The sequence below is a fragment of the Mauremys mutica genome, chromosome 3 (genome assembly GCF_020497125.1).
Source record: "Mauremys mutica isolate MM-2020 ecotype Southern chromosome 3, ASM2049712v1, whole genome shotgun sequence".
NCBI classification, from domain to species: Eukaryota; Metazoa; Chordata; order Testudines; family Geoemydidae; genus Mauremys; species Mauremys mutica.
In genome coordinates this window covers 126,305,619-126,322,202 of record NC_059074.1, presented here as the reverse complement: position 1 = coordinate 126,322,202, position 16,584 = coordinate 126,305,619, and the positions used below count along the sequence as shown (strand labels likewise).

The window sequence follows — 16,584 nt, the reverse complement described above, 5'->3', positions numbered from 1 at the left end:
TCCGGCCTGTTTCCTGACAAAGACAGTTTATATTTGCAAGGCTGATTGCTAGGCTTGATTCCCCCTACCCCACCCCACCCCACCCCCCATAGGTCATAAATTTTTGATGGTTTTCACCTACAGCTACCTAGGGATGGGTCTTTGGATTCTAAAAACCACAGGTCTGTAGCTGGAGCCTGTAGTCATATGAGACTGTGCCATCCAGACTGCTGGTGGTGGTGGCATTAGAACCACTGGCAAGTACTTCCCAGCCATCCGCACGTAGGCTGCTCTGATGAGCAGCCATTGTAATCTTTGGACACAAGGAATGACAGTTAAACAGAAGGTAAGGCAGTTGGGACTAGGTGGAGCAATCATGGGAATGAGAGCAAGGGACTCCTGGTCTTACATGGGAGATGGGGATGCTAAGAGGAGAAAGGAATGAAAAGGGAAGAAGGGGAGTGAGAAGGTGAGGAGATTGAAGGTGAGAAGGTGGGAGGAGGTTGGAGGAATGAGACTTCTTCCCACAAGGAATAACCTCTGTGGGAGCCTCCAAAACCTAGTGTCAGTCTTGCAAATGTTACTTAGCCTCTATGTGCCACTGCACGGCTACCACACTAAGTATCTTGAAGGGCTTCAATAAAGGACTTCTGTCAACACCAGCATCCAGTTTTCACCTTTTGAAGAGCAGAGGGATCCTAGCAGAGGAATTTGGATTGTTCAGCTCTTGAAGCTGGAAGGCGGGACTTGAAGCTGAGAAAAGTGTTACTTGTGCAAATAAACAAGTGAGAAATGAAGGCCCAATTGTGATCTCCCTTACAGCGATATATTCCTATTGGCTTTGACTGCATTTCTTCTGATTTACACCAGTGTGAGATAGTTCAGAATCCACCTGCTTTTGAGTTGGAAGAAATACATTAGCCCTCACAAGTAGGTGTTTGTAAAAACCCTTCGTAGCTGCAGTTTGCTAGCATGAAATGAAGAACTCTGGAGCAAAATGTTGTGCATTCTTTTTATCTTTATACATGGAGTAATTACCTATATTCAGAAGGGATTGTAAATCCTAGATTTAGATGCCAGACCCAATCTTGCACTCTGTAATCCCATTGATGGAAATCAATGGGAGATTGTTCTGAGTAGGGCCTGCAGGATTTTAAGAAGAAAGTAGCTTTACATCCCCAAGAGCCTGATTCTATTCTCAGTTGTTACCAAGTTCTACCAAAAGTAACTACAGTGAAGTTGATGGAATTACACTGATATATTAGCGAGAGGTGAACAGCTGAGTTGTGGGTGCCTGATTGTCGAGGAAGAAATACTGGTTTAAAATGTAATACTAGAGCTAGTTGGAAAAAATCCAATGAAAAAATATTTCATTGGTATTTGCCAGTTCATCAAAACTGAAATGTTCTGTGGAGATGGTTCGAGTTCAATGAAGTTCTGATGGAACCCAGGGCAGGGATTTGAAAGAACTCTGCATATCAGGCACATTTGGAAATCTGGCTGGTTTCCTGCCAGCTCACTGCCTGGCTCCAGTCTGGTCCATTTGCTGGCCTGCCTTAGAATCTGGGTTGCCAGGGCTTCCAGAGACCAGAGTTCTGGGGCAGCCAGCCAGATGGAGAGCCCTGGAACTGGGGCTCCCTTCCCCTTTGCAGGGAATTTCAAACATTTTGGAATCAGAACAAAACCAGTTTTTGAAATATCAAAATCCTTTTCAAAGCTGTTAGCTCTCTTCAGATAGCTCTAGTTAATACACATTATAGACTCAGTTTTCATTTGTGTTGTATCCAGTGCAGTCGTTTGGCCCTGTGTAATGTGTGTACAAGGTGCTACCCTGTCAGGTTTCCCAAATTCCTTAGCTATAATTTCTCTCCCTAAGAGCCCTCAGTCAGGCGGGGTTTACAAGCAGAGGGATATAAAAATCTCTATTGTTCCGGCTATGTTTGTTTTAAAATTCAGAGCTATTATTAAAATGATCCCCCCTCCTTCCTCACCACATCTGTGGCATGTAACTAAACAAACATCTATTGGGGGATATGACTACTTATTGGTATGAATTTGGGATGGTTTGCTTGATACTAATGTGGTTATCCTAAACACATGCCAATTAAACATCGCTCTCTTTCCCCCACACAGACCACTTTTTCCTCCTCCTTTGCCCTCCTCGTGTTCCCTCAACACTAGTTTATCCTCATACTTGGGCCCATAGGAGCCTACTTGTAAGCTGTACCTGTGTTTTCTCTATGGGGCACCTTTTTATTACTGATTCAGCAGAAGATGTTGAGGCTCTTTCATTTAGATTGTCTTTTTGGTAGGGCACAGAGGATTTTATACACCAGCTATGTGACAGTCCACTGGAATGTTACTCACTGGAACAACGTACCAAGGGTTGTGGTAGATTTTCTATCACTGGCCATTTTAAAATCAAGATTAGATGTTTTTCTGAGAGATTCTAATTCAAACAGGAATTATTTCAGGGCAGTTCTAGGCCTGTGCTATGCAGGCGGTCATAGTGGATGATTGCAGTGATCCCTTTTGGATTTAGATGTATAGATTTTATTCCTAATTGCATTACTTGAATAAACCTCTTTTGTAAAGCTTCACTAAGCTGTTGTGTTCCATTTTACTCCAAAACTCAGGTCTGGCCTACACTACAGAGGTAGGCTGATGCAAGGCAGCTTCCATCGACCTAACTACAGAAGTGTCTACACTTAAATTTTGCTCCCGCTGATGTAACCACCCTGCTTCACCAAATTAATAACCACCTCCACAAGTGGCAGGTTGACACAGTGTCAGTGTAGATACCATGTTGCTGGCATCGACTGCTACTGGCTTGCAGGAGCCATTCCATAATGTCCCACACCGACAGTACAATTGATTCAAGTGCTCCTGGTGAGGACACGCACTGCTGACACAAGGAGCAAACGATGTAATTACTGCGGCGGCTGTATGCTGACATAAGTTAGGTCAACTTAATTTTGTAGGGTAGACATGGCCTCATTCCCTGCAGTGGAGGCATTGGCTTATCGCAACAAAGACAACTCTTCTGGGTCTCATTGCATTAGACCTGCTAGCTAGAGCTAAGCACTAAAATCCCAAACAAACAGTTTAATACATTGCAGGCAGGCATTGCCAAGTTCTGAAAGGCTAACCATTTTGTAACTTTATTACTGAGATAGTGATTTTCTCTCTTCCTTACAACTTAATTCTGAGGACCTTTCCATAAAAATCAGATTAAGTGTAGAGAGTGAGTGGCAGTGGTTTTAGCCCTAAAGATGAGATGGTCAAAAGACTTAATAGTGGTTGTAATCTTTTTTATCTACCCTAGGATTCAAAGGAAGAAAGTCAGTTACCAAAAATACATGTGAAAAGCCTACAGTCTGTATATTTTAGATCAGCTTAGTTCACTGATCTTTGTTTAACTCTTTTTTTCTGATTATAAATTAAATTCTTCACTTATTCTCCCTTGTCTGACATTTTCTATTGAGAAGTATAATATTTACCTTTATATGTCAGAGCAATCTCAGCAAAATATCTGTAAGACTATCCAAATAAACACAAGACCAATGGAATCAAAACCTCAGACCTTAAAACCCAGTCAATACCATTACAGCTAAAGTAGTAACTCCATTAGCTGTCAGTAAGGGGCAGACACTTATCTTTGCTAAGACTGGCCACTGGAGAGACCAAGACTTTGTCTTCACTGCCCTTTATGCACTAGGATTTTACCATGTAATGTGTGTATAAGGTGCTATCCAGTCAGGTTTCTCAAATCGCACACAGTAGTTATCCTGCAGTGAAAACATACCTTTTTGTCAGTGAAGACAAGACCTAAATAAAAAAATTACAATAGCATAGAAAATTTGAGCTAAATTCTGCCTCATTACACTGATATCATCTCTTTGATTTCATCTCACAGACACTGATTGGTTTACATGGGTTGCAGACTCCAAGCAGAGTTTTGCCCATTATCTGTAGATTTTGGTCCAGTATTGTACTCCCTTCTTTATTCGCCCTGTGTTTACCAATTGCCAGAGCAGAGTTCACTTGGTATCCTAGATATATGCAGTAAAATTCTAGCTTCCCATGTCTAGTGCATAGGATATTGTCCCATGGTTTCATGATGCTGCTACATAAATAGTAAGGCAAAGCCAAACTGTTTATTTTCAAAAGCAGTGTGGAAGATCTTTCAGAATCAGCGATCTGTTGCATGGACTTCATCCCTGTTATGCCAAAGCCCAGGGTACCATTACACTACTGCATTCTGATTTGCTTGGGAAACAAAGCTAGTGTGTGCTTTAGCCAACCAAAACTGAGAATTACTGGGTTTTTTTAATCCATAATCTTGCATTATTATGAATAAACAGGTTTCTGAATGGCTGAGTTGGAAGCTGGTTTTAAATATATATACCACTAAGTTTTACAAGTCAGCTAATAAAAAAAAGCTGATTGTCTGGGACAGACTCCTGTTGGTATAATGCAGTACTCATTCAAATGGTTACTTATGTAAGTGAGATTCAGTCAAACCCTAAGGGAGCAGACTCTGTTTCCTTGCAACTCTGGCAGTGGAATCTCTTTACATAGAAAGTTGCTTATAAAGAGCAAAACAGCTTCCCTGCACACACTCCCCTCCCCCACTACTTTTTATTCTTTCTGCGGTCCCACTTTCCCTCCTCCCCCTACACACACAGCCAACTCCCAGATCAGAAGCAGCTCTCCACTAAAGACAGGAAACAATTCATTTGTCTTGAACCTCAACACCACACTAATCTGAAACATGCTGGAATCATTCTTCTTTGAAATAGTTTCGAGCCCATTAGCTGTAGTTATGGAGCAGTGCTACTTATGTTACAACACAGGGATCCAGAGCTGGAAATGAGGATCATTGTCTCAAACCAACAGAGAGAGGTAGGACAAAAGATTATCTCAGTCAGCCTGCAGCTGCCTGTCCTAGTGGGAGCATAGAAGTACAGTGTATACCTCCTTCTTGAAACCCCCATACATTTCAGCAGGCTGTTGGCTTGCTTTGAAATTTACAGAGGGGAAGGAATATCAAATCCCTTCCAATCTCCACCATGCCAGAAATTCCCCTGGAAGCTTAAGATTTCACGTCAGGTGCGAAGTTTCACATCAGAAACGTTTTTTGTTTTTTTTTAATGGAATGAGCCCAAGTAGAGTGAAAGTGGATACAGTGCAATTCCTTTAGTGAAGTAGATTATAAGAGTCCCACATTTTTTCAGTATATTGTGATGCCAATAAGCCTATTCTTAAACTGAAAGGAGTTTTTTGTTTGTTTTTGTAAGGGAGAGAAATGAGTTCATAATCAAAGGGCATGATTATACATTGATATCAGTCTGGGCCATTCCAATCCATCCGAATACTCTATATTTTGAAAGTAACTTTCCTTCTTCATGAGAGGGCACAGATGAGAGAGAGAGAGAGAGAGAGAGAGGTCATGTCTTGAAAATAAGAAGTAGAGAAAGCCACTGACTTGTGACTGACAGGAATTCCTTCAGCAACATGGAGCGACTCATTAGAATTTTCCCATGACACACCACAAAAGATGGCTGGAGAAAACAAAGTGAGGTGCTGGAGCTCAGTATATTCCTTTGTCCTTGAGAATCCTGGCCTTGCTGAATCTCACGGGCTGGTGCATGCATAATGTGGGGCAGCTGATTAAGTGTTCTTGCCAAAATAAAGGGGGTTGAAAGGGGTGGGGGAAAGATACAAAGTTGCCTTTAATTAAAACCCTGTGATTGTCTTTAATATTTACATAATGTGCTATCATAATTGCCCCTGATTGGAGACTTAAGACTGGATGGAGGAAATGGCAGGCTGGAATTTCCCAACTGTGAAAACCAAACACAAGCCCCTTCAACCAAACTTAACCAAAAAGCCACAGCAGAGGAAATGCATTTGAGCAATTTTAAACCCAAGAGTTATGAGCTGGGCTCAGAGCAGCATATTTGTTATCATGCATTAACACACTTTGAACAAATTGTAACACTAATGGAGGCCATAGGCTTCTATGGCCCTCATTCATGCAGGTAGTCACATGAGCACCATTATTCTGGTTTATGGCTGCACACTTCATTGGTGCAGACAGGTTGCATGATATCGGATGGCAGTGGGATGAGGGGGACTGTTAAGTAAAGCGTGTTTTGTTTGGTGCTTGTCTCCTACCAGATTTGAGAGTCAGCAATTAAATGCTAGGGAAGGAAGAGAGTCTGATAAGAGTCTACATAAAAAGAAGAGCAATACTTTCTAATAAGAAGGTAATCCTGTCTTTTGGTCTTCATTGTACTAATGTAATGTTAATCATGATGAGCTTTTTAGATGCAGATTGAATGTATCATTTTGTAGGAATTTAATAGGGCTGTAACTCAGTACATAACAGAAAACAGCTGGGCCCTGTACCTGAACCCTCTGAAAATTGACATCTGGATCCAAATATTGCAGTGCAGAACCATCTCTATAATAGGCCTTAACCTGAACCCAAGCATGCTTGAACTTAATCACTTGTGCAGTGGAGATAGTTATAAAACTGATGCCTTTTGTGTGGGTGGCGGGGGGCGGGGAGGGGTATTTTTAAATTTAAAGACAGGAACCCTTTTTGCTGCTATGATGTGCAAAGGCAGAAACCATTTTGTGCTCAGAGAGCCTGTTATGGAGGAGAGACAGTCACTGTGCTCTCCCTCAGGGAAACTTTATTTTGTTATCTCATTGTTAACCTTGACCTACAAAAATGTATAGAGTTGCTCTTTGTGTATGGAAAGACATGAGAATTGTGGTGATCTGGAACTATTAGAACAAAAATAAAATTTCCATGAGGGAACACCCAGTGTGTGTTTGTGCAACCCACACTGTGTACAGCTGCAGCATCTCTGATGAAAATACTGCAGCTGTCTCTACATGCATTCAAAGTACTTAGAAATTTAAAGGTGCAGTATTCAGAAAACAAAGGCAGACTGTTTCATAGCTACTTACACCATGGGCTTATAGCTATTGAGAACCAAGTACAAAGAGAAATGCAATTGTATTGCTCTGTGAAACATTCTCTAGGCTCATATAATGAGAAATTGTTACGCTCTGCTTTCTTTTTTCTTTTCCCCAGAGTAAATTTCTATCCTTTCTCTTGCAAAGATAGCCTTAAAAATGCAAGCCAACATATTGCTAGGATTGAAAGTTTGGCACTGATTTTTCCTAAAAGTCAAGGAATAACTGCTATTTCTCACACTTACAACCTCCTACAGCTCAGCTTTAAGGATCTTGAAAACCAGAGTCACAAGTCCTTTCTATTTTTGAGAGGACCCCAGATCATTTCACAGCTATTGAGTGTTATTCCACACAACTTGCCATCAGTAGCACCAGGGCCACGGAATGTTCTCTCCTAGCCAGTACCTTCCAAATGAGCTGGCTCTGCTAAGCAGCCAGCACAACCTCTGACCACAAGAAGATGCACCTGAGTAGTATGAGACATAATGTGGACTAGCCATGGAATGAAAAGGGGACTCCTGGGTTCTAATTACAGCTTCAACACCAGCTCTCTGTGAGACCTTATTCAAGACACTTAGGCCGTGATCATCAGACAGATCTATTAATTCAGGATCTGTAGGGGTGCTGAACACCCACGCTGACTTCAGTTAGAATTATGGGTGCTCAGCATCTGTGAACATCAGGCACGAAGGCTCAGATGGAAGTTAGGAGCCTAAATATGTTTGTGGTTCTAGGCCTAACTATCAGACCTTGAGTGCTCAAAGACCAAAATTTGTGGACACAGGAAACTGTTGCCCTTAACTTTACTGCCTTAGTTTTTCCTAATATAAAATGGGGATAACTGTAGCCTTTTTGATGGATGGGTGATTTGATTACTGGTTAATCTCTCAAACTGCAGTGGTTCAAGATTCGGTCTTCTGAGAGCTACAGCACCACTTGCCCATGTGGGCTGGGCACTATAGTGGTACTTCCCTACCTCACAGGGATGCTACAGCCACTTAGGGTGACCAGATGTCCCGTTTTTAAACGGACAGTCCTGTTTTTTGGGAGTTTTTCTTATATAGGCTCCTATTACCCCCCACCCCCAGTCCAGTTTTTTCACAGTTGCTATCTGGTAACCCTACAGCCACTGGTGTGTGTAAAGTGCTAAGATTCACTAGAACACACACACAAAACCCTTCAGTGGCTGAGGGCTTAGTGACCCTCACAGTCCCTTATACACTGACCCCATTGCAAGCAGCTGGTCTCCGTTTCTCCTGAACAGCTGAGAGGGACCAGAAGGCTTGTTGTTTTAGTGCTACAGACATCATGCTAATTACCTACATGTTCTATCTAGCTCATGTTGTGTTAGTGAACATACTGAGAGCAATGCTCTGTAATGTACAGGGGCCATGCAAGACCCTCTGCATGGTGGGGTGTCTTCTCGGGAGCCCCTGGCAGAGTGGCCACACAGTGGATGGCAATGGGGATGGACCAGAGTAGTGGTGTCACAAATTCTGCTGATCTAATGGCTCACGTGCAATGGGTGAAGAGCTAGAGCTTCTATTCTGATCCAGTGCTGGACTAGTGGCCACAATGGGGCAGTATGTACTGCAGCCCTGCATCCTCTATGCCCATTTTATTGATTAATACCACTCAGCATCATGGTTTTGACTGTGAAATGCCGCTGTTCACTTGCCATCTCTGTACAAGCAAACTTCAGAAAGTTTCAGTGATTAACTTAGTTTCTGTCCCTTCCATCAGAGAGAAACTAGTGACCTGATGAATCTACAAATATGTTTGGAAATCCAATTTGGTATTGTTGTGTCATTGGATCATTTCACAACAATGACAATATGAAGAAACCACTCTGCCACAGTCAGGTCCCAAATAACCACGTTTGCCAGCTGTAAACAGATACAGTAGATCTAATTGCATACACATTGCTGCTCTGACTAATTTCTGGCAGTTTCCAAAAGATAGACTCTTGTGAGCGCCACTACCAGGTTAACAAACTCTTTAAAGGGATACTACCTCATTGCTATATACTACATATGCCTCACCCCTTAATGTAAAAAGAACATAAAGTCACAACTGCATTACTATCATTAAATATCAACATGCTACAAATTAAGTCTGAGAAGTGGTTTACAACTTCTCTCTGGATAACATCTCGTAAGCATCACAACAGCATTTAGAACAGTGTTTGTACTTTTTGGTATTGCTGTACCAGCAATATCTTCCTGCTCTATATTGATAATGTAATTTGTGGTAGAAACAGAAATTATACTACTCTATTCCTATTGGTACATCACAAGTGCCAAATATTCATTTTCAGTACTCGAAAGAATCAACCTCAATGAGACAAATCCATCTGTGTGACCTCACTCTCTTGGTTAAGGAAATCATCTGCACAAGAAACTACATTTCAGTGCCATCAGTGATCTCGCAACAGAAAAGTCAAGAAGCTCATATTCCATCCAATAAAAATCACTGAATTAAGAGGCATGAAGTATGTCTAACCATTAAGATAAGCAGCCCAAGTGGGAGGTGGTCTGGATGTGGCTGGGGTCAGTTCTAAAGTAGCCTAAGTGACTGATGTGAGGAGAAAAGGGGGGTCAAACTTCTGGAGCCCCAGGCCCACTCTGAAGTCTTTAATCCAGCCCGAGGCATCAATGAAAGCTCTGCACAGGAGCTGAGTGTGGAATAGACTATGGAAAGCACAGTGCGGGCATTGTGAATTGGAGGGGAGAATTTTGTCCTCGCTGTAATGACAAGCTGCCTCTCTTAGTCTGGCTGCTGTAGTTTGTGTTACATTTTCAGACACGTACATATTATATGGGACTGGAGTGGGGTAGGTGGGCGGGAAATATTTTTCTTCTCTTTCACATTTGGATGGTTTTTCCAAGGATGGATGAACACAGAGCACTGGTTGAGGTGTTCTCCCTGTAGCTGCCATCTGCCATTTCATAGTGCATCAGAGCATTTATTGGTTTTAACGGTTAATGAAAAACAACTACCAACAGCTGCCATCATTCCCCGTAATAAATAATAGTCTGTTTGGATCATGTTCCTGACTCATAAACCCTAGAGAAATAAGAACTTGGGACTCTGGAAGAAGCCAGTAAGATGAGGGCAAAATGAGGCTGCTGGTGGTTCTTTTAAAAAGTGACCTTAACTTTTATTTGTGCCAATTGTATCTTTTCAGGGACTGGATAAGCACCCGCAGTTTTGATGGCTATAATTCTGGGTTGGAAATTTCATGAGAGCAGGTATCCTTGGTTTAACTAGAGGTGGGGGGAAATTGATAAGCAGTCCCCTGGATATGATAGGGACTGGTGCTTACTGACCTGCTTTTCAGAAGAATTTAGATCCCGTTTAGGCACCATCGTGAAATAGCCAGATTTTCAAAAGTCCTCAGCAGTTTCCACTGATGACAATGGGAGCTGCTGGGGGTGGAGCTCGTTTGAAAATCTGGCCATTTCATGATGGTGCCTGTGGTTCTGGGGTCTTCTGGAAGGCTGCTGTCAAATGCTTGAGACAAGATAGAAACAGTGTAGTTTTGGCTGTATTTGTTGCTTCTGGTCATGGCTGGATTCCTTTGTTCTTAGTACTTCATCACTAGATACTAAGTAATTCTGAGGGTAGGACAAGTGGAAGGCTCCCAGTGCAGTAAAACAACCCTGATTCTACTGTATGAGGTTAAGTGACTGTAGAGCAGGCATGGAGAGGCATTTGAGACTTAGCATGAGATGAGCTCCATACCACTTACCTACTGGTCAGTGAAAAGAGGATGGGGTGGGCAGTGGCATGGTCAGAAGTTCAGGAACTTCATGGATTATAACCAGAGACTCCAACACTGATGTGACCACAGATGGGCTACAGAGCTGTCCTTTGCTTTGGTTGGGGAGGTGGGCTAAGGGTGGACTGTGGCTCAGCCAAACTTTACTCAAAGCCCCTTTAACTGAGCTTTTCTGGGAACTGGGAGCCACTATGGCAGAACCGGCTAGAGAGGAGAGCTATCACTGTAAGAGAATTAAGAGTTCAGCCAGTAAACTATCATCATTGGAATAGTTTTTAAACATGTGGGAAAGTATAAAATGCCTCAGGGCTATTTTAGAAGAGCTGGCTCTTGTGCGTGCTAGTTTAGTTTCCATAACCCATACAGTAGTTTTTCATTTTCCAGTTCTGGAAGGCATGCTTTTGTTAAACAAGTTATTGGGTGCAGGGGTAATGGGCTGAAATTTGATGGCTTTTGTGATATACAGGAGATTAGATTGGATAAGTTAATGGTCTTTTCTGGCCTTAAAAAAATCTATGAAACTATAATACAACACCACTAATTGAGGGGAGTCAAAGAACGTGATTGGTAAGCTTGCATCCCAGAAATAATGAACAGCAATCAAATCTGAATGTACCCCACACAATGGTATAATCCATACAGCTCTGAGATGTAAATGCACCATATACCATAGAGATGTTCACTACAACATCTCCCAAAATGCATTTTCTTAAACAAGGGATTTTGGCATCTTTTCAAAAGTTCTATGAAGGAAGAAGGAAGTGGCTCTAGTTCTTAGCAGGACACTGAGTCAGAACTCCTGGGTTATAGCTCAAACACTGCTTCCAACTCGTTGTTGAACCTTGGGGTCACATCATACATGGCCTCTCAGACTTAGGGCTTGTCCATACAAACACTTAGTTCACAGCAAACTGGGGTGTAAATCTACCCTGCACTAGCCTGCTGCACACTAATCACCCATGTGGACCTTGCTGCTGTGAAGTGACAGTTCCCCAGTGCACTTTGCTCTACTTCCGCACCGCTCCAGCACTCTAGGGAATTTACAGTGCAAAGCAGTTGAATCCACATGGACATCTAGAGTGCAGCAGGCTACAGCTTGCCACGAATAAGGGCTCCTATAGACAAGCCCTTACTTTACCCATCTACAAAATGGATACATTAGAATGGGCAAACAGAAAGGATACACACTGGACCGAAAGTTAAGAAACCTGGGTTCCCCCTTCCTACTCCTTCCATTGATTCCCTGTTAAATCACAAAGTTGCTTCACTTCTGTGCCTCAGTTTCCCCCTCCCCCAGACCTGTAAGAATGGGGAGAAATAATGCTTACTCGCCTTTGTAAAGCATTTGGAGAAATACATAGGCAAGCCATTATCCAACTGCAAAGCAATTTCCTTTTTAATACTTAACAAAGGAATATTCTAAGGGTTAATATTCGAAAGGGACTCCATCATGGTAGGTGTAAATTGTTATTTCTGTGAAGTTGATTTTTGTCAGAGTATGTTTGTCTTCGCCAGGAGAAAGCAAAAATGTGACCAGTTCAATAGCACTGTTGTGGAAAATTCAGACAACCTTCAGACACAGGAGAGTGCTCCCCACAGCAATATTAATCTCATAGTTTACGGTTGTAAACAACTAGACAAGAATCTAGTTAGAATATAATAGACTCTTAAACATATGTTTTGAATGTCATGCATTTCTAAACAGAGTTTCAACACCTCGCTTTTCTGGACATTTCAGTCACGGACTAGGTATTAAACTGGTCATAATGTGTTGTAACTGCTCCAGATTAACAAATCATATTAGCAAATAGTTTGGTAGCACAGAGCTAGAATATTTTCTGCATTCCTCCCATCCCCTTTATGTGTTTCTACTAGAGTTACCTCTACTTGTCCGTATTTGACTGGCCTGGTCAGTTTTTTTATGGATTTGCCAGTTGCCATAAAAATAAATCAATCTGTTGTTTTTTTTAAACATGGGTCTAAAGATTTACATTATCACCGCAATACACTGGGATAGCTAATGTTAAAAGTTTCAATGCCCAGCTAAAGATGCTGCAGTGTTCCCACTGTCGCAGTTTAAGCACTAACTAGGGCCCTACCAAATTCACGGCCATGAAAAACACGTCATGGCGGTGAAATCTGGTCTCCCCCCTCATGAAATCTGGTCTTTTGTGTGCTTTTACCTTATACTGTACAGATTTCACAGGGGAGACCAGCGTTTCTCAAATTGGGGGTCCTCACCCAAATGGGAGTATCGGGGGGGGGTCGCAAGGTTATTTTAGGGAGGGTCACAGTATTGCCACCCTGCTACACTGTCTACACTGCTTTCAGAGCTGGGCAGCCAGAGAACAGCAGCTGTTGGCTGGGTTACCAATTCTGAAGGCAGTGCCCCACCAGCAGCAGCGCAGAAGGGTGGCAATACCATACCTTGCCATCCTTACTTCTGTGCTGCTGCCTGTAGAGCTGGGCAGGCAGAGAATGGTGGCTGCTGATTGAGGGCCCAGCTCTGCAGGCAGCAGCGCAGAAGTAAGGGTGGCAATGTCATACCAATCCATCCTTACTTTTGCACTACTGCTGGAGGTGGCTCTGTCTTCAGAGCTGGGCTCCCGGCCAGCAGCCGCTGCTCTCCAGCTGCCCCCAGCAGCTGCGCAGAAGAAAGGGTAGAAGTACCGCAACCCCCACCTACAATATCCTTGTGACCTCCCCACAACTCCTTTTTGGATCAGGATCCCTATAATTACAACACAGTGAAATTTCAGTTTTAAATAGCTGAAATAATGAAATTTACAGTTTTAAAAATCCCCTGACCATGAAATTGACCAAAATGGACCATGAACGTGTGTGTGAGAGAGGGTTTGAGTCATATGAGAGTGAGGAGACATGCAATGTTATCAGTCTTATCTCTATGTGTTCTCTCTCTAGATACTGTAAGTAGCTGTTGAAGTGGGAGTTTGCAGAGTTGCCTTGTGGTTGGGGGATGGAGTTGAGGTGGGCTTGCCTGCCTTGTGTGTGGTGGGTGTGCTGGTTTTTTGCATTTCAAAAGGTGGTAACCTTAGTTTCTACAATGAGAGTACAGTAGAACCTCAGAGTTAAGAAAACTTCAGGAATGGAAGTTGTTCATAACTCTGAAATGTTCGTAACTCTGAATAAAACGTTATGGTTGTTTTCAAAAGCTTACAACTGAACATTGACTTAATACAGTTTTGAAGCTATACTCTGCAGAAGAAAAATGCTACTTTTAACCATCTTAACCAGCTACCTCGGGAAACTACATGAAGCCCAAACAGTCGTAGGTCAGAACTGCTCACCTCTGGATTCTGTAGGCAGGAAATGGGTAGAATGCATTCCTTCCCACTTTAGCAAGCACACCTCCTTTCTTTAAAAGTCTAGTCATTATTCTTCCACTGGTGTAGTCATAGCTCCATTGACTTCAATGGATTTATGACAGTTTACAGAAGATGAGGATTTGGCTTCTCCTCTTTAATGAGGCCCAGCTGTCAGCCTCTCCCTCCAGGACTGACAGGCTGTACTAGCTTTTCAGGGTGTGGTAGGTTCTTTCCTCCCTCTAAGGAATCTGATTAACCTCAACTTCCCTTTGCTATGGCCAATGAGTATAGGCCCTCTAAGACGTGCAGTGAAGACCATATTTTATAGACTAAATTAAGATTTTAAAATTAACAGGATCCCTGTTCACAGCCATACCTAACATGAGTCCCTTGCTCACTCTGGGATGCCTGGAGTATGGAGTCGCATTCTATTCTGTACTTGCACATTTTTATACCATCTCTTCTCCACTTGCGTTCTCTAAAATGCCTCCAAAGATTCATTGTCTTATCCTCTCAGCTTTGAGCTGGACACAGGCAAAAAAATCCTACATTTTATTAAACTGATTTATACAGGCATATAAAGTCAAGCTTAATCCCTGTGTTTTGTGTTACATAATGAAACCTACCACAGCAGGCTTTCAGTTATTAAGCTTTTTTGTGTTACTCAATTTTTTTGTTTATTGCTGCATTCCTCCCCAAGGATTTGTTGCTTTATTGTTTTTGGTTATGTGGCAATAGTGAGACTCATTTTAATTCATTTGCTTTTGCATACCATGGCCCCAGCACTTATGGATGTGAGTAGCTTTACGTATGTGAGTAGTCCCATTGACTTCTCAAAGAGTAAAGGTGCTTGTGAGTGAAAGCCTTTGCAGTACCGGGGCCCATGCCTTTAACAACCATTGTATACTGTTCTGAAATAATTTGGGTCTGCTTCTGGGTAATGCCACTGAAATCAATGGATTTACACCAATGTGAAGGTGGTGTCAGTAGGATTAGAATTGGGTCTACTGACTGGAGTAAATAATTAACAAAGCTATTTCTCCAGCTAGCCTAAGAAATCTGACTGTAGTTTAGAAGCAGTATCTCTTTTCATTAGTTTCAAAAACTAATTTCTAATATAGAAGTTATCTCTGGTGATAAACAGCTTCAGGGCTTCCCCTCCCCTTCAATCCTTGCTGTCTCTAATTATAATATATTTTGCACTTCTACAGCATCTTTCATCTGAAGATCTCAAATTACTTTCCAAACATTAATTCATTAATCTTCACATCATCTCTTTGATGTAGGTGCTTATTAATATACCCATGTTATGGGTGGGCAAATTCAGGCAGAGTGAAATTAAGCGGTTTGCCCAAAGTCACAAAGCAAGTCAGCAGAAGGATAAGAATGGATCCCTATGGGATGCCATTGGAAACGCTCCTGCTCAATGATGAGTCCCCATTTACACTTACACGCTGAGACCCATCAGCTAGCCAGTTTTCAATCCATTTAATATGTGCCATGTTCATTTTATATCGTTCTAGTTTTTTAATCAAAATGTCATGCTCAGTACCTCTGAAGATCAGATCCAAATTGGCTGCTACCCATTTTTGCAGTAGCTTATCCACTCTAATGAGGCTTACGGCACTTCCATGGCTGCATTAATTCTTTTCCCTTTTACTGAATGCTGTTCTGAATTAAAATAATCTATCCCCCGACCCACCCACTCCAGCCCCCCTTTTTCTTATTTTCCTCCTAAATGCTACAGAAATTGCTTTCTTGGGACTCAGAAACTAATTTATGCAAATTGTTACAGAGCATTACCACTGCCGTGGTGCCACTACATTGGTGAGATGGTTAATTATCAGGATAATGCAATTTGTCTGCTCTCAATACCCTTGTGCTGCTCTTAAAAGGAAACAAATGAAGCAGCATCAGTGAGACCGACAAAAAAAAAAAAAAAGAGAGACTTCAGTACTCTATTAATAACAGCCATAAAGGAAATAAAAGATTAAAGGCCATTCCCAGTAGAATGGCATGCAGCTTTATGCAGCACAAAAACTGAGGAGGGGCTTGGACATTAGTGGTGCACCTGGCCTTGTCATTCATGAGGAGATAAATCCAGAGGTCCTTTCTTAATTGTTATTTAATTACTTTTACCTCAGTAGGAATTTCAGAGAAGAAAGAACTGAGTAAACCTGAGGACCTGTGATGAGAGAATTGGACTTGGATTCAGAAGACCTACATTTTCTTCTCAGCTCTGCCACTGACCTGCTGTTTGACCTTGTGCAAGTCATATACATGCTCTGTGCCTCAATTTCCCCATCTATAAAATGGGGATAAGTACAATGGGGGAGGGGGAGATAGCTCAGGGGTTTGAGCATTGGCCTCCTAAATCTAGGGTTGTGAGTTCAATCCTTGAGGGGGGCCATTTAGGGAATTGGGGTTAAAAAAATCAACAAAACAAAAAAAACTGGGGATTTGTCCTGCTTTGAGCAGGGGGTTGGACTAGATGATCTCCTGAGG

General features: G+C 42.2%; 1 long non-coding RNA gene across 1 annotated transcript; it reads left to right on the top strand.

The window, feature by feature from the left end:
* The first annotated feature begins 348 nt into the window (after positions 1 to 348).
* Positions 349 to 16,317, top strand: LOC123365688. The gene is made up of 3 exons (XR_006577697.1): positions 349 to 448; positions 6,163 to 6,251; positions 16,224 to 16,317. It is a non-coding gene; the product is annotated as an uncharacterized LOC123365688 (long non-coding RNA).
* The last annotated feature ends 267 nt before the right edge of the window (positions 16,318 to 16,584 follow it).